This window comes from Dasypus novemcinctus, chromosome 5 (genome assembly GCF_030445035.2).
Source record: "Dasypus novemcinctus isolate mDasNov1 chromosome 5, mDasNov1.1.hap2, whole genome shotgun sequence".
Taxonomy (NCBI): Eukaryota; Metazoa; Chordata; class Mammalia; order Cingulata; family Dasypodidae; genus Dasypus; species Dasypus novemcinctus.
In genome coordinates, this window is record NC_080677.1 from 112,475,012 (window position 1) to 112,496,650 (window position 21,639).

The 21,639-nt window shown below is 35.6% G+C and overlaps 1 protein-coding gene and 1 pseudogene across 1 annotated transcript in view; one reads left to right on the plus strand and one right to left on the minus strand.

The window, feature by feature from the left end:
- EXOC4 (exocyst complex component 4) overlaps positions 1-21,639 on the plus strand; it is a 909,491-nt gene that overhangs the window by 336,025 nt on the left and 551,827 nt on the right. The window lies entirely within an intron of this gene.
- Positions 11,791-12,206, minus strand: LOC105746813 (non-histone chromosomal protein HMG-17 pseudogene; annotated as a pseudogene).

Sequence of the window (21,639 nt, forward strand, 5' to 3'; positions counted from 1 at the left end):
GTACACCAAATGTTACACTTTTTTGAGAGAATTAACCAGACATATTAGGCTGCTTTTAATAGAAATAGGATATGTGTATCACCGAGATGATGATAATCAACTGAGGTGATTTTTCACTAACTTCATTTTTCCTCTCAGTTGTTACCCATAGTTGTTGCAGTACAGCCTGGTACCTGTATTCTTTAACTTGTCACCAGATATGCTCTTAATGGATTATTGTAACTTTAATGGAGTCCGTTCTTGCTGAATCACTAAACCTGCTTTCTTCTAGAAGGCTCTTTATTGGATCCTGACAGATCACCTCTTCAAAGCCTTCAGACGTTCTTGCTCTCTAATTCTTCTCCATAACGAGTTTTGTGCTGCATGATAAAATATTCATGTTAAAATAGGTTCTAAACTAATTATCTGCAGCCAGCAGTTGCCACTGCAGTCATTTGCTGTTAGCTTGGCTCAAGTTAATGGCTTCTTTTCAGTACAAATAGTCCCTTCTGGCTGTTTTCTGTCATGGATTCTTATCCTAAATAGAATTTCCTTACATATCTAGAGTTAATTCTTCTTATTTTGAAAGGAGAATTCTTGCCCTATTTTTTCCACCCCATTTTGTTAAGATTAGCTTGATTTTAGTGTCCTTTTCCTTATTGTTCACCTCTATCTGCAAGCCATAATTCATTGCCAAATTTGTAAGTTCTGTACTGTCTAGAAAGAAAAAGTCCAGTTCCAACTTTATATTTAATAAACTATATGAATTTTTTAAAGAAGTTTTTAAAAAAAGTAGCACAGAAGGGATGAAATATAGTTTCAGAGTAAAATAAGCTTCTATTTGGACACTGAGGACCAACAAAGGAACTATTATGATAGAAATTAATCTTTTTGGGAAGATGATGGGACTGGATATAAAAGCGATAAGCATTAATGAAGTATTTTTCTGGTATTGGTGGAATTGATGGATAAGACGGCAAAGGAGTAGATGGCGCAAGAGAAGGAGCCAAGTCAACAAGGAGACCTTCCTGATACCCAAGGCCTGGGTTAGACTTCTGCCAAGAAACCATTTCGTAGAGGTTTTCTGCTGCCCTCTGTTTCCACAGTGAGTGAGTGAACGGAATTAAGTCAGAGAAAGAGAGCGAGAGAGAATGTTCTTAGATACATAGAGAATGGGCCTCCTTTGGAGTTTCTAGATACCTTGCACTCTTCGGAAAGGAGCCAGGTACGCTAAAACAGTAAACTGAAATATTTGACTGAAGACACAGGCACCCATCCCTTCAACATAGGTAACATGGCATTTATTCAACCTGACTTCCTCAGATTTTTGTTGTCATCATGCTTTCTTAAACACCATCTGCCCCATCCCCTTACTCCCCAAGTAAAACAAACACAAAAACTTAAATTGCATGTTGATTCTCTTTTTAAAATTTTTAATTATTTTCATGTTGATTCTCTACCAGTTAAATGGTACTTATATGCATTCTGGCTTTGGGATTTCATAGGGTCAGAGTAGTGATTTGATTTTGGAATTTAGGCTTTGCATTTTTCATGAACTTTAAAAAAAAATAGGATTTTCTTTTCAATAAATATAGTTATTACGTTCATACTCTTAGAACCTATTGGGATGATACAGCCCAAATCCAACAGTCCATTAATTCTCCATTGTACTTGAAACAGCACAAGAATGGGGGAATTAGTATGAGTGTTTTCTCCTCATACATTATTTCTGACCTATGTCATATGTTTGTTAATTCATCTTCTTTGATTCCTTGATCAAAGCAGAAATATGCCTATTAAAACACCCACAGTGAATGCTTCCTGAAAGAAAATGTTAGGTAGCATTTTAGGTCTCTTTCCTTTTTTTAGTTGGGGGGGGGGGGGAGAATATATATATATATATATCCCTGTAATCTGGTTTAACTGTAAATCCCAGAAAATATGTAAAAGGGAAAATGGTATTAAAATTGTGGTTTCTTAGCTTTCAATATAACTTGACATTAAAAGAGTTACTATGTATTTTGTTTTACATTCATTTTCTAGGTATGGCATAATAATCAATTTCTTTAAGTAAATGTACAAATAATACATTCATGATCATGAAGTATCAGAGGCATTTGAGGGGTAAACATTGACAAAATTTAATGCAAAAGAAAAAGGGCTTAAATTAAACTCCGCCTGCTCCCTTTAATGTTAGGACAAAAATTTCTGAAATTACAAACAGATGTTATATATCCTTTAAATTCCTTTATTTCTTTTTTTTCTTCTTAAATTTTAAGGAATATATATATATATACACAGACACATACACACATATTTTTTTCCCTCTAATAATTTATCCTGGTAGTTTGTGGTTAGGGTTATTGAAGAAATATGAGATATAAATTATGTTTAATTGAATGAGGATTATCCAAGGTAGCTGGCAGTTAACACTGTTGAAACATCTTCAAATTATGTAATAAACTTTCACTTACCCAGAGGGAATATGCTACCGATGACTGCCTCCAAGAGAAACAAGATGGGTAGAAGAAGGAAATTCTGGGTCCAGTCATGGTACCTCCAGGGCTACCATATGACTGACCACTTTAAGCTTTCTTACTAAAGCACAATCACAGAAAATGCTTATTGGATCTATGATTTTAATCAGTTAAGGCAATTAGCCTACATGATGGACCTCTACTGTGGTTTGCATTCAGTGTTTCTATAGCTGTTTATTTCTTGTCAAATTGCCTGTTCTTATCCTTTGGTAATTTTTCTGTATTAATTTTGTGTATATTTGTAGATATTATGGATATCCTTTCTTGTTAAATATGGTAAAATTGTTTTTTATCAGTTTCTTGCTAATTTTTTAAACTTTGTTTAAAGTATCTGTCAAAATGCAGGTGTTTTAATATTTTTGTGTCATTAAATCTAGCTTTTTAAAAAATTTTGCTTAGATAGGCCTTCCTTATCCCAATATATATTCTTTTAAAGGCAGTTTTTTTCCCCCCAGACACTTACAATTCCATAGCTTAGCTTTTCTTTGTTACATTTAGGTCATTAATATTTTTGTGAAAGGTGTGAGATAGAACTTCAACTTTTTTTTTTCCCCAGAGGTAAAATCAGTGTCCCAGCACCTTTTATTGACCAGTTCTGCCTTTTATTTAGAGATTTGAAATACAGTCTAATTCTCATAGGCATAATTTGGGTTTCTTGATAACAGGTGAAAAAGACCCAGCTAAGTGAGCTTAAAAGCGGGGGAGGGAGTGATAATTGTTAAAGAGAGTAGGCTTTCCTTCCAAGCCACAGAGCAGGAATGTGGCTGGGCCTTGGGAGCAACTATGACCCTCCATTTCTCATCTCCTCTTGCGGGCTTCATCCTTTTTCATCACTATGGACTGTATTTTTCTAAATGGTTCCTGAACTTTTCATCTACCCAGAAAGAGACTGAGCCTTTTAGTTTCCAGTCCAAAAAATCTCAGATTTGGGTCAGCTGCCCTTAACGCTCTGTGTCTGCAATGAAGTCATGTAAGAACATAGCCAGCCACTACCAGAATTGCATGACTGGAGGTGTAGAGAATAGAAAAAAAAATTAGGCCAGTATTTTCTTTTATGTCCACTATACCTTAAGTACATGCATCTGGTTCTAGGTTCTCTAGACATTATAATTGACCTGTTTACCCCTGCCTTTTCTAGCGTAGTACTGTGTTACTTACTCTAGTTTTCTGTTGTGCTTAGAAAATTGTAGGTCAGTTAACCTCTCATGTGTTTTTTTCCTTTTGAAAATAGTAGTGACTATTTTTATATGTGTATTCTTTCAGATGAAATGTAGAATCAGCACATCAGGTTCCATTTACAAATCTTGTTATTTTTTTATGGGAACATATTGAATTAATAGATTTAAAGTGAAGAATGACTTATTATTTTGAGACTTATTTTCCAGAATCATGGTTTGCTTTTCCATTTTTTCATTCTTTCCTTTATGTTAAATTTTGCTTACATGGCTATTTTAGTGTCAAATGAATATTCATTCCTAATTTATGCTTAATCAAATAAAACATCATGGAGTAATAATAATTTAGAGTACACAAGTGAGTTAAAAGAAAAAAATAAATATTTTCCATAATCCCACCACTCAGGGATAACTATTTGCTATTAGACCCACAATGATGTTGCATGTTCTACAGGACTTAAATTTTTAGTATACAGCAAATTGGTATTTGTATTAGTTAGGAATGCATTCACTTGTAAGTAACAAAAAATCTGAAACCAACAGGGTTTATTGTTATTATTCACATAAAAAGTAGTGTGAAGATAGGCAATTGGGTCAATGACGCAGTGAAATCAGAGCTGATTTTGCACAATTTTGGCCTCTCTCTTCTGGTAATAAAATAGCTGTTGCAAGGCCAGTTGTTAATGTTTATGTTTGAAGCAAGAGGGTAAAAGAAGGAGTGTGTCAATTTGTCCCCTTTTTGTCAGTAAAACAAAAGCTTTTTCAGGTCACCTCTGCTTATGTCTGGGTCACATGACTACTCCATTTTGCAGGTAAGTTTGACAAAAGCTACTATTTGTCTTTTTAGTCTGTATTGTGGGAAGTGGGGTTGGAATGACTTTTGGGTAGCCTGTGATCACTGTTTGCCTTTGCAAATAAGTCAGAAATCTTGTGTAGTCAAAATTACCCTTGATAATTTCTTAAAAGTGTACAGTTGTGAACCATGGATGAAGTTCCTCTAAATCTTCTTTAACCAGTGTTTCTCTGTGCACTGAATGAATTCTTCAGTGTTTTTCCTTATAGGATTTCTAGGAACTGATTTTACTTACATGCCTCCTACCTTTGTAGTGCAGAACAGGACCTTGGAAACCCTAAAAATCATTTATACTTCATTTCCATACATTTGAAATGCCGTGTCTTGACTGTTTAAGACTGGATTGCCTTAGGCATTGAGTTGGAATGGTGTCTGTTTCTTTTTTTTTCTTTTTTACTTTGAAGAAATGGCTGAATTTCTAGGAAGGGTGTCCTCCTCCTGGCTGCCTGTGACTAGGTATCTGTTGGTTTCTGCCCCTGTGATAAGAATGCAACTGAGAAGTCTCACTGGGCTCTGCATATGGCCACACACCCTGTGTTAGACTCATGATGCTGCTCTGATTCCTGGGCGCGACATTACCAGGTTCCTCTGCCTTCCCAGCAGTGCTACCTCTGCTTCTGATGAATGTGGTTTTCTGAATACTGTTCATCTGGCACTTCCAGACTTGTCATTTTTATTAGGTCTCATTGCTTCAGCAGTTGTGGCATTCTCCTGGCAAATAGAGTTATTTCTTACCTAGGAAACATATTAGCTTTATGTTAGCCATAGCTGCTTTCACAAATGTGTGAAGAGCTGGAAAATAGCAATTAGTTTCAGATAAGCACAGTGGACATATTCTTGTTTCGTACTAAGGCAACAAATTGAAAGTAGGATTGAGGGCATTGAGTCATTGTAGTTTCTAATGATACAATAAATGCATTTTGGGGTTCATGTATCATACTGGGGCCTTGTTACTTAAGAAATCTAAAATAAAAAGTTCCTAATGTGTCCTTATAAATCCCCTTGCCTCTTAATAAGAGTTTTTAATTGTTAGTCCCTTATTCATCACATTTTTGTGTTGCCAGCCCCCCTGTGGCCAAATTGAATACTTTCCTAATTAATTTTAATAATAGAAAGACTCATTACAAATGTACTGGTCTGCTGGGATGGACTGTGGTGATCCATGAAATCGTGAAAGGAGGGTGAAATCATTTTGAGTATTTCAGTGCTAGTTTTTTATTTAAAATGACTCTTTCAGGTCAAGGGGGACTATTTGTGGTCAGCATTCAGGAATTTGAGTGTTACATCTCAGTGTGTTGTATTTCATTTGTTTTATTTGTACTCATTGGGTTGTCACACTGGCATTAGGACATGGTCATTTTTTTAATGGCACATGGAATTGAAAGAGATGGAAATATTGGGAGGAAGGAAAACAATGGTTTTAAGAAATTTATGAATTTATGAAAATGGGTTTTTTAAAAGTCTCATTAGTTGTATGTTTTTTAAAAAAATGAATCAAAATTAGTTCTCTCATTAACAGCTGTAAAATACTGAGTTTAATTCCTTGCAGCTGCAGTTGACTGTGAGCATTCTAGTTTAATTCTCCATTTCTCTTCCATCTTTACATGTAAGTTTATTTTCTCTTTCCTTCTATTTCCTGGGTCAGATGAGTTTGCTTGTGTATAAAAATTAAGATGCTCTAGTTATTTTTGAGAACTTAGTGACAAGTGTGCTTATCTTTTAAAGTCTTTTTTGCAAGCACCTGTTAACAGTTGAATTTAATCTGTATCAGCTGTAGCCTAGTTATATGAGGCTTGGGTGGGAGGTGCCTAGTACATTGTCTTTTCTGTCCCTGTTTTCATTGAATTGGATTGGATTAGGTGGCATAGTATTTCAGAGTTGGAATAAGATGGGAAAATTGAGAAGAATCCCAGACTAGATGAAAACCTTGCAAAATCGGGTTTTAAAACATAGCAGTTCAAATATACTTGATCCCTATTTTTATGTGAATGAAAAGTTAGATGATGATAGAAATCTGTTTCTGCAAAATTGCCTGGAATTAAGCTATTCATTGTGACTATTGTCTTTTGACATTGAGTGCTTTGTCCATTTTAATTTTCCTGCTGAATTGCTCTTCTTTTGGGCATGACTGTAGAATGGATTACTCTAGAGAGAAAATGAGGGTGCTGAGAAGTTTTTTTGTGTGTGTGTGTTGATGTATAGATATGACTCAGAGGTTTATGGAAACATCATTTGCTCCATAGACTTTAAAAAAAAATTTACCTACTCGTAAGTCAAAGTCAAGTTTCACCTTTTTGTTCTCTTTTTCCACATATTTTAAGTCAGAAATTACATTAGATATAATAAGGATGTTATATTCACTTTATGACCTACTTGTATGTGTGTATGTTCACATTTTATTTGCTACAGTATAGACTCTAGAGTTGCCTCATTCCCTCCCTTTCCCCTGCCTGCCACCACAGGGTCAGACCTTCTTAGGAGCCCCTGCTTTTGCTGCCAGGGCCTGCTGGATTTCCTGCTTAGCTGAGCAAGCATCTCCCTCTGTTGCTCGGACTGCCGCTCAAGGTCCCGGAACTGGGACTTTTATCATTTAATTTCAGCTGTAATATGGTCCAGCCTTGTCCCCACTGTGGCTTGGGCCTCCTGCAGCTCCTTTTTGAGCAATACCAGACCCAGGAGTTTAAAGACCACGTTGGATCCATCCAGCAGGGCCAATTCCTCCTTCGCGATATTATTTTCTGTTAGTTGTGCCTCTAACTTCTGCCTCCCTGACTTGGACTTGCTCAAGTCCTTCTATAGCTGCTGATATTTTTCCACTGTAGTATCTTCTGTATCAGCTCAACCATGGTGGGTTCGAAAGCATTCTTCCTTTAGTATTACTAAACCCCATGACCTACTTTTAATTGTACCTAATGAAACCAACTCTAGTGGTCCATTTTGAAAGTAAAGCCCAAAATGGTGAATTTGGGTGACTGACCATCAGGAGACAAGATAGGATTTTCACTATTCATTTAATAATTTTTCAAAGTTTGTTTAAGGCACTCAGATACATAATGTGAGAGAACAGGAAGAAGCAGATATTGATTATATTCTCACTGAATTTAGTCCAAATTTGGGGCTTAGATTAAAGTTGTTCTGGGACTATAGCTCAATGTTTGTGAGCTAAGGTTGCTAAAGCCAGTTCCAGAAATCTGAATCGTAGCGTTCAAGGAGTTCTATCAATTCAAGCTTCACCCAGCCTAGTGTAAATAACCCAAGGAGTGAGTTGGTTAGACTCTGGTGAGTGAGGTATTGCAATAGAAACCTTTAATTTGTTGCCTAGTAGTGTTGAGGTACCCAGCTGTACTATTTTTGTTTGAATTAGAATTACAATTAGGGGCCTTAGTAAAGAGTTTTCCCATTTTCAGAACCACAGCAAAATGGAGTAGGGTTCAGGGGAACCATAACCTAATTAGGAACCAAGGGAGAAGTTAATTCTCATATCGAACATGCACAGTGTGGTTGATAGGAAAGATCGTAAGTTTGGTGGGTTTTCCCAAGAATGCTGGACTTAAACTTTTTTATTCTTTGTTTTCTTGTCTGTGAAATAAGAGTAATTATAATGATTGTTACCTGTTTATGGACATGAAAAGAGAAAAATCCATGGAGAACATTTAAAGTGGTTCCTGGGCCATAGTGAGTATTTGATAAATATGTTGGCAATTATAGATACTACCCACTTAAAGGAATTGAATTTTTAACTTAGGCCCAGACTTGGTTAGAAATGGCTCAGGAGGTACTGGTCAAAATCAGAAGTTTTCAAACTTTAGCATGCATCGGAATCACCTTGAGGAACTGTTAAAACACAGATTGCTGGTGGGATCCACCCACAGTTTGGGGTATAGTTGCCAGGTAAAGGACAGGATGCCTTGTTAAATTTAAATTTCAGATGAGCAGCAAACTAATTTTTAAAGTATGCCCTATGTAATATTTGAAACGTATTTATGCTAAAAACTGTTCATTGTTTATTCAAAAATTAAAATTTAACTCAACATCTTTTTTTGTTCTGCTTTTGCTAAATCTGGCAGTCCTTGTTTGGAATGGGGCCTGGGAATCTGCATGTCAAACAAGTTCCCAGGTGATGCTGCTGCTGCTGGGTCAGGACCACACTGTGAAAACCTCTCAATACCTAAAACTGGATGGAACTGAAGATTGTGATAACAATTGTTTACAGATAATTTTAGTACAAGGTATAGATAAAATTCCTTGGGAGTTCACAGGATGATCAAGATACAATACAGTGATGTTAGTTTTAAAATAGTGACAATTCAGTAGGGGTTATAGTCATGTGGTCTAATTTTTTGAAAATAAGAAACTTGAGCTTGATATTACTTATAAAGGTATGTAAATGCATTGGTGTAAATGAATTTCCATATTTTTAGAAATGATTTTATTTAATTTAGCCATATCTTCATGAATTTCAGATTTTTAGCCTTTTTTTTCTTTAAAAGATTTATTGTTCGTTTACTTTATCGTCCAGATGGTTCGCTGGTCTGTCTGCTCATTGTTTGCTTGGCTTCTCCAGGAGGCACAGGGAACCGAACCTGGGACCTCTCTCATGAAAGGGGATTGCCCAATGGACTGGGCCACATCTGCTTCCTGTAGGTTGTGGCATCTGCTGGCTTGTGGCCTCTACTTGCTACCTTGCTACGGCAGGGGTGAAGTGTAGCTTTTTCCAGAAGGGGTGGAGTCTAGCTCTGTTGTGGGTTGTGTGTGTGTGGGGGGGCTGGCAGCCCAGCATCTGCTCCTCTTCTTTTAGAAGGCACCAGGACCCAAACTGGGACCTCCCATGTGGTAAGTGTTGCCCAAGTGGTTGAGCAACATCCACTTCCCAGATTTGTAGCCTTTTAATGCCAGGAATTATGTTTTGAGTTTGGGGTGAGTAGACTTGGGGTCAAACCCTAAACACATCTGTACTTATATTAATATATAATCCCTCTTTAAGTCAAAAGACAAATTAGAGCCATACAAGAGACAGTATAGAGAATATTGAATGATGGTGTGAATAGATGAACTGGGAAAGGTTTATATCTTTAAGCCCTACATCCAAATATTGTATATCAATACTCTCTGGCTAGGGAAAAAAAATAAAGAGGACTAAGAAAGCTAATTTGATACAGCCAGTTTTCAAGATGAAGGAGAAGGTAGTAATAAAAGAACATTACCTTACCAATTATGATTTGGAACTCCTTTTGTGAAAGAACAAAGAATAATTAATAAAAAAATTTTGAAAGCCAAACTATTAGCAAAACAACGACCAGGTGACTAGGAAGGTAGCAAAATAAATTGTGAGCTGATTAAAACGAAGCTTAATCATGTGGGGGAAAATGTAACAGTTGGTGCAACTGATTAAAGTAAGCAGAGAGTTTTCAGTCACCCTATGGGACTCAAGTGAAGGGACAATGAAGATGTTATATATGTCCAGAGGACAGTAATTAATAAGAGAATAATTTAAATTTTGAAAGTAAGATGAAATGTATATGTGGACATAGCTTTTAGGAAAGTGAGTATACCTCATATGTCAGGCACTACCAGATAGTTATTTTCAACTGGAAAAGACATCAAATTATTTTCAAAGCCAAGTATATATATGTACATATATAGGTAATCATGCATTAATCCAATGTTATTAAAAGAATAAAGAATGCCAAAGACCTAATACTAGAAATAAAAAACAAAAAAATATGTGTGGTTTATATTTCAAATACACATCTATATTATATATGTTTGTATGTATATGTATTTTTATGTGTTTGTGTTTCCAGGCTTCTTCCAATCAATGTGTGACTACTACTAGGGATTCTGTACTTTTGTACACCTAATATTTCACTTCTGTGTCTCAACTGGATGTTATCACCACTTTTGCTTTTTTCCTTGCCACTAATTTTTATAAGGCAATGACAAAATGCAATAACGTATCAAATAGTTGCTTAACTGCTTCTGTATCAAGATATCTAGTGCTGCTGAAATTGAATTGTGAGCTGGCAAAACGGTCCTCTGTGGATTAGTTGGAAATATTTGACAGAATTTGATGTATATAAGTCAAATTAGTGGTGTCAATATGTAAGTGTATAATAGATGGCTCATGAATTTTGAGGACCTCCTGTATTTAGAAATTTTTTTTAAGGGATTGGATCCTGGGACATAGTGTAGGAGTTAGGGTGAGAAACTTGAAGGGCAGGAGGACAGAACCCAAGGATGAGTTAGGCCAGTGGCTTCAGAGAGTCCTGAGGAAGGAACCCAGAAAACCAAGATCTGCTAACAAGGCTACAAGGCCAAAAGAAACCTACTTAGACTTCTAATATTATGGGGAATAGGGACCATCAATCAATTTAGACTGGGGATTAGGAATCTGAGATTTTAGAATATAAGAGGTAAAAATAATCATCTAGTTCATTCATATTATTTGCTAGTTTAAGAGCCTAAAACCTAAAGAAGTTGTAACTTTTCTGAGTTCACAAGTCAAATTGGTGGCAGAGCTGAGATTAACAATCAGGTTTTAAAAATTGCTTTATTGCTGTTTTCCCAACATATGTTGCTCCTTCCCCATAGTGACTGTGGTGGTTCTTAAATTTAATCCGTTCTTGTGGGTATAAACACACTGTAAGTAGGACTTTTTGGGTGAAGTTACTTTAGTTAAGGGTCTCAAGCCTATTACTGGAGTCCTTATGAAAAAATAAAATTCAGACACAGAGAAAGCTACAGGAAGCAAAAAGCTGAAACAGAACCTGAAAGAGAAGGACGAGACCAGGAGATGCCGTCATATGTCTTGCCATGTGACAGAGGAACCAAGGATCACCAGAAGTCAGCCCCAGAATGCCACAGTGTTTGGGGAGAAAGCATGGTCTTGATGATGCCTTGTTTTGGACATTTTCCCAGTCTTGAAACTGTGAGTGAATACACTCCTGTTGTTTAAGCTGAACCATTTCATTGTATTGGCTTGAGCAACCGAGGAAACTTAAAAATAATAGTTCTCATTTTTTAGTGCACCCCAATTGATTATTGGAAAAACATACAAATTCCTGAACTTCACCCTTTAGAGATTCTGATTCAGTGGTCTAGAATCTGGGCCAAGTTATCTATATGTATAAATAAGTGCCCCTTTTGGTGCAGATGGTACTTGGGCCACCCTTTGGGAAACATTGTGTGCTTCATGACATGCATTCTCTCTTTTTTTTTTTTTTTTTAAACTTGATAAAAAAATAGTATTTCAAACTGTACAGTCACCAGAAGTACACAGTTATCAAAAATGCTCACACTTCACTTGGCATCTGCAGCACCTTCCGCTTTCTGTGCCTGGTCTGTTTTGGCATCTCCATTTTCTGCAGGGTTATTCCCATCCTTGCCAGCATCAGCTTTCCCTTTTTTCCCTTTTTTCCCTTTGGGTACCTTCTCTCCTTTCTTTGCAGGGGCCTTTTTAGGCTTGGGTTCTGGCTTTGGAGGAGCAGGTTTAGCAGATAACCTTGCCGATCTTCTCTGTGGCTTGGCTTTATCTCCTTTAACGTCCCCTTCAGCCTTTCTCTTGGGCATGGTGGTGGCGGCGGGACGTGGGCGCTGGACGCGGGGATGCAGCGGCGCGCGGGCTTTGGTCCGTCCGGGGGTCGTCCTCTCCTCTTCTTCACACTGCTCCGCATTCTCTTAATTCCCTAGGATACTGCAACTCTTGGGCTAAGTTGACTGCTTTATTATATCTCCCAGTTTTACGAATTGATAATGAATATGAAGATTATTAATAACTAATATTTTGAAAATATTATTGCTAGCACTCTTTATGCTTCATGCACACTCATGTACAATTTGCATGTATTTAACTCTGTTAATCCTCAGAAAAATCTTAGGAGGCAGGCGTTATTATTATACCTATGTTACAGAAATGTAAGTTGAGGCACATAGTGGTTATAGAGCCAAGATAACACATTTCAGAGGAGGGAAAATCAAGACTACAAACTACTCTTCAACATCTTTTTGGTGTATGGCTGCATATTGTAGAAAGTGAAGTGACTATCTCTCCCTAGAGGTTTAGAATAAGATTTTGGAAGCATCTAAAATCAACATGTTGCAACAGCTTAGGTGATATATGCTTGTTAATAACCAAAGCAAAATTACTCAGCATGGGCCACATTTAAATAGGCATTTAAAAAGAGATGATTATGATACCTGATATTTTAAAAACAATTAAATTTGACATTGATTAGAGATGCTAATATAAGTATTGTTGTATTTGTACTTTCCTGTCATCTCTTTAATTGAACTTCCTGGGTTGCTTTTCTTTCCTGCACAGTGGAATTGAGAAGAGTTTTGGAACTCTGCCCTTAAGTAATAGGTAGTCTTGTAAATATAAAAAGCAATTAAGGAATAGTATTACAATGTGATTATTAAGTGTGATCACTAGATGTCTTTAGGTCCTGAAATGATTCAGGGGTGGAGAGTCAAGTCTGAGCCAGAGTAGTCACTGGACAAACTCCTTTGGTTGTGCACAGCACTGTCATCTGAGAAAAGAGTCAGTGAGGGTGGAAATGGCTAATAACAATGAATACCTTTAGAAGAGAGGTTATTGAAAACTTAGGAGTCACTGAAATAGTAGTCATGGAAATTTTCTTTGTTAATGAGTCATCAGGAGAAAATAAACTTAGTGGGTGATGAGAGAATCTAATAGAAAAAGCTGCCGTGTTTGTGAACAAAGAATTTGTCAGTAGGTATGAAAGAAAGCAGAAAATTATTTGAATGGCCATACTTGGGCTTAAAGATACTTTAAACAGCATAACAATCCATTTTCTTTTGTTTCTGTATCATTACAGCCTACTTAAAAAACTCAAAGCCTTATTTGGAATGCTTTCTAAGTTACTCTTCCAAATTTGCAGCAATGCAGATAGTAGATGTGAATCATAGCAGCAAATAATTGAGCAGGATAAAACATGAACTTGCCTGGAAAAGAAGACTAGAACTGAAAAATCAATAAACTTAGAATAAAGCTTGTGAAAGTTTACGCAATATAAAAATAGCAGTAAATCAAGAATAATTTAAAAACCAAATTGCTTGAATATCGTTTGTCTTTGAACAATATAATAAATAGAATTGATAGTTTCTCTGTGTGTCTATGAAAGATTTCTAGCATTTGAAAGTTTTGGCAGAATAAAGAAAGTATGAACAAAAATAAATAAATAGGATTTCCTTCTGGCATACCAAAAGTCTTTTTAGTAAAATAACATAATAAACTTTAGGGAAGATGTACCACTGATTTGAAGACTTCTTGGGATTTTGGGGAAGCTTTTGGGATGTCTCTAAATGTCATTACACTGAAGCATCATGATTGTGGTTACTGATTAAGAAACCAAGAATAGTGGTGTCTGAATATGATCTGTAGTTTTTTAAAAAGGCCTGTGACTCAGCCTCCTACTCATAACTACTAGACATTTTCCAATTTAATAAACTTGATTCCTCACTATGAAAATTGGGTATATTTGGGAAAAACAGTCTATTTTTCAATTTTTGAATTAGGTATCTCCTACTTGCCAGAAAGTGTTAGCCAGGTTCTAAAATAATATTTAAGGCTATGAACCCGATGATAGATCATTTACTATTGAGAGATAATTTGAAACTCTTCCAACTCTAAAACAAAAAAGATAAATGGTCACATATAGCTGTGCTAATCCATGAATAGTTAGATCTTGAACGTAGTTAATATGTTGAATTTGGAGTCAGGTGATTAATAAGATAATTAAAAATGGTACTCAGAACTTTACATAGACTATGTTAGAGCTGACAGGGACCCATTTTTCCAGAGTTGGTCAAAACGTAGATCTAGAAAGGTGAATTGGTTAGTTATTGGCAGAGGCAAATAGGTACCTAGGTTTTTTTGGGGTGCTAGTTTGTAAAAACCGTAGAACTGCTCAGAAGAGTGAATGAAGAACCACTTTCAGTGACAGACAGTACAGACAGGGAGTGCCTTCATTGATCCCTTTCAGGCTTTAAAATGTGCAGATTATACTGTATTATGTAGAAAGCTTCTGCTAGTGGATCTTAAGTGCATATACGAGGTCATATTGTCAGTATTCTTAGATGTCAAAGAAAAGGGCCTAAAGTAAGTGACCAAGTCCTCCAAAATTAGGCTAAGACAATGTTCCTGGACAAAATATCATCCTTTTTCATTCTGGTATCTTATAAGATGCAGAGAATCCTAGTGGCCAAAACTCAAGGACACTTGCTTCTTCATAAGGGTGCCACCCAGCAGGGGGCCCTACCCCTGCCTACTTTCTTCGTTCCAGGAGGAAACAATGATCTGAATCCCTCCTCTGTAGGCCTTGAAAAGTACACTGCCACCTGCCCAGCAAAGACCACCTCTAGGAATAAACGCCTTTTCTTTTAAAAAGTGTTCTAAATATTTGAATAGTATGTTGTCATTAAGGAAAGTAGGAAATACCTCGTGAGAAAGAAGAGAGAACATATAAATTGCCTTCATGTACTGTTTTGGTATTGCCTCTCTAAACTTTTATCCTGGCATGAAATTCACTGAAGTGGCATTAAACTATACAAATTGTTTGTATATCTTTATCTTTACCTTACTATACTCTGAACATTTTTCCAGAAAATAAATATGTATTTGTAATTGGCATATTAACGGCTGTAACATATTCCGTTATATGGATGCCCAGATTTTATTTATCTAATGCCATACTTGCTGACATTTAGGTATGCCTCAAAGAATGCTTTGATGAAAACTGTTGCCTATATTACTGACTAGTTTCTTAAGAAGGCATTTTAGAACTGGAGTTGCTGGATTGAAGGGCATGAACATTTTTTATGACTTTTGATACAAAAGATCAAATCAACATTCAGGAATGTTGTACTGTTCTGCATGCTGATAGGTTGTGGGAATGCCTCCCCCTCCCACCTCCCCCCCCAAATTGCTATTAGCAGTTTTAAATCTTTTGCAAACTGATAGACTTGTATCACATTTTTAATTTGTATTTCTTTGACTATTAATGGGCTTAAGCATATTTTATCTAACCATTGGTTTTTCTTTTTGTGATTTATTATGTCTTTTACCCATTTTTATATTGCATTCTTTTTCTGATTGTTTTGCAAGTGTTTTTTACAAATAATGATGCACAATTACAAATTGAAAATACAACTGTATTTGTATCATGCTTTACTGTTTCTAAAATTCTTTCACAATTATCAATCTCTTTGATAGGACAACCTTGAAAGACAGATCACACTTAGAGTAGATCCTCCAGGTTTATCTGGAAAGGGAGATTTAGTTCTTTTCTTCTTCTTCTAGTGTCGGTCTTTGATCATCACTATTTAAGCAACCTTTATTTCTGCCTCCTAGAAATTTTCTGATCTGCCAGTTGGTTCTGTATTAATGTGCTTTCCTGCCTGTCCTCCAACCTCTCTGTTTTTCCTAAGCTTCCCCTTTCCTATCTGTCCCTACATACAGGCATTACTGGCCAGCGTTTTCTCTTGTTTTCGCTTCGCAGCATCTGTGGGTTCACAGAGCCTTCCCCAGCACTTTAATCCCTTCATCACCCTGTCTGGCAGGCCATCACCTCTGGGCTTATCTACTTGGGCTCATCGAATTGAGGAATCACCAGAGGCGACTCCAGTAAGTGGGGAGTCAGGGACCCAGGAAGCTTGTGGTAATGTGCCCTAAAGCACAAGACTTGCAGTTCTTTATGGATTTAGAGCAGGTCCTTTAACTGACAACCTGAGGTTTTGCTTCTTAGTTGTCAAGGTGTGTTCCTAGGTTAAGTACAAATTCAAGCTGTTGGAGACTTTATATATTTTCACTATGAAGAGATATTCTTCAGCCTTGTAATATCTTAAAATACCTTTGTTTATGCCTTATAATTATTTTCATTTATTATTTAGTCTATATAAAATGTTTTGTTTTTTCCAACTGCTTAACAACAGTACTTATTATATAAGACTTCTTATAAGTTGTGTTTTTATTACCAAAGAGTTTGACTATACATTGTTATTTATAAACTACCTGACACAAATAGGTAGATATATGTAGCATATGGAAAAAGCGGCTCTGGCTCTTGAATGGAACCAAAGTGTGTGTGTGTGTATGTATTTGTGCATGTGTACATATATCTATAGCTCCCTCTAAAATGTAAAATGATTATATATGTATATGTAATCTATGTGTACAATATATATTATTTAAATATATATATACACACGTTCACACATATACTAGTATGCATATATATATCACATTTTTTTTAGATAGGGAGAGAATTAGACTGAATCTATATTTAGTAGACTGAATCTACATTATAAGATTCTTTTTTCATTTTTGGTAATTACTTGAGATTTATTTATAATATATAAGATTCTTAATTAGATTAGAAGTTTTTTGGGAGTTAGGTTTTTTTTACAGCTATCCTGTTCCTCTCACTTACTGGACACTGAATAAAAACATTTGTTCATTGCTTTGGTTTTAGTATTAAATAAAGCAGGTTTTAAAAAAATAGTTAATTAAGCTTGCTATTCTTTGTGTATATATAAGTCACACAGTGTGCTTGTCAAAAAGGTCTCTGACCTGCCACCACTGATGCTGAAATGTCTGCTCCTCATATGTATGAAAGGTGAAGCTCATGGTCAGCATAACCATTGCTTTTTTGAAATGTAGTATTATTCACTTTGGTTAATATTGTTTTACCTGTGTCTTTTGCTGGCTGTTTTTTTCTTTTTTTCTCTTTATAACTGTCTCTACCCTTTGCATTCAAATGCATCTGAAAAGATGTCACCTGTAGAGATGCTATTTGGTGAAGACGTGGAACCTCTTAGAGTTAAAATATTATCCTTTATCTTCAGGGGTGATGATAGGTAAGTTTGATACAAGCTTTTGGAAGAAATATTGTGTTAACAATTTCACTTTTTGTGAAAATGAGGTCCTGATTATTTGTTTAGTTTGCCTGTATATTACTTATACTGGTAAAATGCTCACAGGATCAATTGTAATTTATGATTACACATACTTTTTTGAAAAGAAAGGAGATGTGGTCAATTCCCAGCTAAGAAAATTTTGAAATGATTTTCTCCCCAAAGTAAGACAGCATGTATTCATTATTTATACTTTTGGATGCACCACATTTCTTTTATCTCCTAGATCTAACCTGTCACCAAATCTTGTCATTTCTTCTTTCATTTTGATTGACCTCTTACGACTTTCTAATCTCACTGTCACCACCTTGTCTAAGTCCTCATCACATGATACCTAGTTACTACACTCCTATTGCTTATCTCTCCTAATTCAGATCCATTGTGTATACTGGATATCTTAATTCATGTTTATTTAATGTAGTAGCAATAGTGGTGATAATATCCTAGATCTAGATTGTTAAGGGATTGTCACAAAGTGAACAGGAGAGGTATTGGTTTGTAACCTTTAGCATTAACTTTATTTTTTGTTTTTATTTTTTAGAGGTACAGGGGATTGAATTTAGGACCTTGTATATGAGAAGCAGGTACTAAGTTTAAAAGAGGAGACTCACTTAAAAAATTATTTGCAGACCTGTAACACCTACAGTGCTGCTTTACATTTTGAAAATATTTAATAAATATTGCCAAATTGCAACTGTTTCCTAGATTGAAAAATTCTAATGCTTTGGTGGTAGGGTATAAGGATGGATGACTATAGAGAGGGCAAGTTCAGTCTGTCCATTGTCCAAAGAGAATCAGTTGGGGAATGAGTACATCATTTCTTGAAATTAAAATTTTTTATCAGCAACATGGATTAAAGTAGGTTTATATGATAGTGAAGGATTTCTCTTTTCATGCTCCCTGGATGCCTAGTGGCATACAATTTAGAAATATTTTGGTGAGTGGTTATAACAGTCCCTTGATTTTCCCTTTTCCTTTCTTTACCTTTAGGTTCATCTTAAATGAACCGCTCCCTGGTCACATAAGGCCAGTCTGTTTTTGCATTCCTCAGTTCTGATTTCTTTTGGCAGGAAAACTAGATGTGGTTGACAGATTATATCTGAAAAGGGCTTTGGTAATTGCTCGTTCTGTTCAGTGACTGTGTTGCTGACAGATGGGCACAGTGAATGTTGAAAGTGTTCTGGACCTCCACATACTCCTACAGCTTATGAGTGGGCCCCGCCAGCATTTTTCTTATTCTCTATAAACAAATTTCAGAAGAATTGCTTGGATCTTTACTTTTTTATTGGACCTTTAACTAAATCACGTTTATGGCTAGCTTCTCTCCCATCTCTTCTACTCCCCCTTGTTATATATATTTTGGAATAGAGAAAATTCTCAAGATGTTAGTGCAGGCTGGCATGAATGGGTGCCAACAATTCTTACAGACTTGTTAAAAGATTTATTTTATGCCTGAGAATTATACATATCGCCTAGAATAATAATATTAGGATCTGTGTTGGTGAGATAATTGGCAGATAGCACCTTAAGAAAAGTGATTTGTTGCCTTATTTCTTTCATTTAATCTGTTGTCTCCATCAGTCAAATTACCATTATGTGGTATATTTCTTTTTAAAAAAAAAAAACAAAAACAAAAAACTCATTTAACCCATTTATAGGGGGCATCTGTTAGTTGAGTTTGATTTATTTAAAACATTCTCTTAATTTGGCCAATTTAATAACAGCCAGCTAAATCAAAATGAGCAAAGGAGGGGATCCCAAGAATCTCAGATCTATGAAACCGGTTTCTCAAGTGGGGACAAATCACCACCCAGATAATCCATGAGGTGTTCTTACTCAATCTCAATAGGAAAAGAAACAATCAGAAGCATGAAATGGGTCCTGCAAAAACATCTCAGTGAATACTCTTTTCCATCATAGTCATAATACATGTAATACAGTATGCTGGAGAGGAAACTCTTAAGTCTTTCCACCCAGATGGCCCCTTCAGAACACAGTAAATCTTACTGAACTCCTAGAGATTTGGGACAAAGTAATTCATCCATTTAACTTCACTGATGACAAATGAGAGGAGGGCCTTTAAAATATCCATAATTGTGATAATTAATAATTCAGCATTTGTGTATACTATCAGCATTGTAAAACAGTCATGTTTTAACACCTTATTCTTATGAAGGTAAATGGACATTTATTTCTGCTTACAAAATATATGCTAAGGTTAAATTACCTTAATTTTTTTTTTAGCTGTCTAAGTCAAAATTCACTGTGTTTGTGTTTGTGTGCATACGTGCATGAGTGTATATGTGAGTGAGAAGAAAGATAATATGAGCAGGATAGGATATTTTCATTTTTTATTAAATAGAAGAAGATACTCACATACTTGTAGGCACATGAGTTTCAACTTGGAAGTTTCTTTTAATGATAGACATAACCCGAACAGAATAAATACCACAAATGCTAGACCTGAGACAGTCTTTTATTAAAGTGGGTATAATATTGTAGATTAGAAAAGTATTATGTGTTGCCTCCACTTGCTTTTAAACATTCACTCTGCTGTATTTATCAGGCCTTAGTAAATTAGCAAATATATGATGAATTTACAAACTTGTGTATTTATCCTTTTTTTCTTCAGTTTAATATATTCATTTGTAAAAAAATTTTGAGCTATAAAAATGTCACTTTGTACATCAGGAAGTTTGATTTTCTTCCTCGTAGTAACTGTTCCTAACACACTAAAAATTATTGCCCTGACTACTATAAAGTTAGAACAGCTTTGTTATCATCTAGTTTGCTTTAGAGAAGAGATAACTGAGGCCTGAAGAAGTGAAATTAACTGTTCAAAATTACAGTACAAGTATAAGTCACAGAGTCCAAAGAAGAACCTCCTCCTTCCCGATCAGTACTCTTGCATCATCTCAGGCTGCTTCTATCACATTCACATTCTCAATCTGGATAAATTACTTGTGAAAGGTAAAGGGTGTGTGATTTTCTGTTTAATCTAGCAATTATTAAATGTCTTGTCCATAATTTAATAATAAAATTATAGAGTTCAAATTTGTTAATTTCCACAGACTTTCTGTGTAAAAAAATACTCAATACATATTTATTGAATGAATGAATGAAACATATAGTTTTGTTTGGCATAAGTCATTTTTCTGATTTCAAAAAAAGAAAAAGTTAAAACTGGAAGAAAAAAAAAAGAAACCAAGATGGATCCATCTGGCTTACTTGGAAGGACATTATTGTATAATGAAATACCTGCATAATCACATTATGCAAGTAACTGTTCATAATCAGAGACAAATCAGCATGGTAGAGATTATAGATTTTCTGAAAAATACAGATATGACTTGTCATAAGCCCCCAGTGAGTAAAGCAGATCCAAGATTGATGCAAATTTTTCTAACTCATTATACATTTGAAATTACTATTCTTATTCTAGTCTTAATTTGTTGAAATTGTAGTGCTGATTATTTTATTTTTTATTTTTTATTAGAGAAGTTGTAGGTTTATAGAAAAGTCGTGCAGAAAATACAGAGTCTCCAAATACTACCCTATTATTACCACCTTGCATTAGTGGTTTATTTGCTGCAATTGATGAATGAACATTTTTATAATTGAAGTCTTTACTATATATAGTCCATTGTTTATGCTAGAGTTTACTGTGTGTGTTGTAGAATCTGTAGATACAGTTTAAAAAATTTTATTCTAGTAAAATATAGACAACCTAAAATTTCCCCTTTTGATCATGTTTTAATGGGGTTCTACAGGGAAACAGAAAAGACTGGATAAATATATGTCATATACATCCTGACAAATGACTGTGGAATGGGCAAGTCCAAATTCCATAGGGCAGGCTGCATGTTGGTTGGGAAGCCCAGTGAAAGTTTTGGGGGAACTCCCTAGTAGCAGCCCACTGGCTGAAGTAGAGATGGAAATTTTCTCTTCTGACTGCTGAAATCATTGGGTTTTTTTTTTTCTCTTTCTTTCTTTCTTTTTTAAATGTTACATTAAAAAAAATGAGGTTCCCATATAGCCCCCACCTACCTCACCCCACTCCTCCCACATCAACAACCTCTTTCATCATCGTGGCACATTCATTGCATTTGGTGAATACATTTTGGAGCACTGCTGCACCACATGAGTAATGGTTTACATTGTA